The 1,831-nt window shown below is 25.2% G+C and overlaps 1 protein-coding gene across 1 annotated transcript in view; it reads right to left on the bottom strand.

The window, feature by feature from the left end:
- tor (carotene dehydrogenase) overlaps positions 1-1,531 on the bottom strand; it is a 7,188-nt gene extending 5,657 nt beyond the window's left edge. The window contains exon 1 of the mRNA NM_001177831.1: positions 1,443-1,531. The gene's annotated coding sequence lies outside the window, so the exon portion shown is untranslated. The remainder of the gene's footprint in view (positions 1-1,442) is intronic.
- Between the last annotated feature and the right edge of the window lie 300 nt (positions 1,532-1,831).

Below are 1,831 nucleotides of genomic sequence, written 5' to 3'. Positions count from 1 at the left end.
GGGCCAGAGAGAGAAAACGAATAGTGCGCTGACATCTTCTTAACTTTTTATAGCTTAATAATTTATTTTATTTTTATAGTTTTTATAGTTTTTCAACACAAGTAGAATTTTAGTAATGATGTTAATAATTAGAAATATTTTTACTTTATAGTTTTAGAAATGTTATTGAACTTTTAGAGATTATTATTTTTACGTGAGAATATCCAATTTTGAAATAAAAAAGAAATGTAGTTTAAGTGAGGAATCTTTTTTTAAATTTTAAAATCTTGAGTATAAAAATTTAAAAGTAAAGTAGGTAAATGATCTGCTGTACAGTAGGAGTCGAATGTACCACGTCATTGAGTAAGTTACCGTTATAAAATGGTTAAATTTGAATTCCACAATAAATCAGAATGAAAAGGTTCTATGGCACAATACTCCATATTGTTCAAGAAAACCATTTTTAACTTTGATAGCAAAATATTTTGTTTTCAGGTTATCTTATGAATATAACTAATATAATATTAAGGCATGCATACATATAATTATTATCAGATACATTATGTTTATTAAGCATGAGGCATCCACAAACTTAATATAAAAGAAAAAACTAAAAAAAATTTGCATAAGGAAGAAAAAGTACATTATATATAGCCATATAGGTAACCTTTTAATTCGGTTGAAAATTAAACAAATATATGAAAAAAAAGATGTGTAAAAAAGTAGACATAAAACCTTTTTATTCTCAGCCCGCGAAATTACGTAGGTAAGCTCATTTCTACACGATGGAAAAATAACATTGTCAAAATTCTGTTGTTTCTACTTACATTTTTAAAACAAAATGTATATGAGTTTCTATAATGTGTAATAAATTTGTATACTGTTAAAAATGTTAAATGTAATATGAAATATTGAAATTTTAAAATATTTTTTATATTGACATATTTTGTATAAGTTTGACAACTCGCGTCACTCGCGTGAGTCACAATAAAAACCAAACATATTTGCTTCGCAATGATTTTTGAAATACTTTTATATGATGAATAATAATCAAGGCTGGATATTAAGAAGTTAACAAGTCAACTTAATTTTGACTTTTTAATTTAACTACCTAGTTACTTTCGGTTTTTCATTAAATTATCTATCAATTTAGTAAATTTATTTTTTAATTAACGTGAAATGAATTAATTTTTTTTTTTTCAATTCAAGAAATAAGTTAAGTACATTTATTTTGTATATACATTTTTACATTTCACTTTTTCAGTTTATTTCGTTTTGATGTCAAAAAATATTTACCGTACAAGTTAAAAATTGTATGTACCTAAGATTATATTATATTTGGTTAAAATAAAAAGGAATGTTCACTAAAAATACAATTGGAGGTATTATAGTAGTTCAAGTGGGTAGGTACCTACAATTATAATTTTAAGGATGTCAAAATGTGTCCAGTTTTAAAGTTTTACCTTTTATACAGCTTGAGTGCCTTCGTAGTATTATTGAAAAACTATATTAATTTCACTAGTGAAGACTATAGTTTCACAGCCAAAACTTTGAATTGATAGAACCGGCGATCGGCTATTTATACAGGTACATTTACTATACGTAATTCTGGCTAAACTATGGAAATAGTGGGGACACGCATAAAAAATAAAAAAAATTCGTCATAAAAAGTGGGAAAGCCTTACTGGGTAACGCCCTGCCGTATATTAGGTGTTTAGAGAGTCACTGTAATTAAATGTGTTGAATTTGAATTTAATGATATAAAATCATTGTATACGCCTATAAATTATAATATTACTAAATATATTTTATGATACTATCGTGATTAAAGTAATTTATTTTACTATTAGGC

Source organism: Acyrthosiphon pisum, unplaced genomic scaffold (assembly GCF_005508785.2).
Source record: "Acyrthosiphon pisum isolate AL4f unplaced genomic scaffold, pea_aphid_22Mar2018_4r6ur Scaffold_21621;HRSCAF=24419, whole genome shotgun sequence".
NCBI lineage: Eukaryota > Metazoa > Arthropoda > Insecta > Hemiptera > Aphididae > Acyrthosiphon > Acyrthosiphon pisum.
This window is presented reverse-complemented; position numbering and strand designations above follow the sequence as displayed.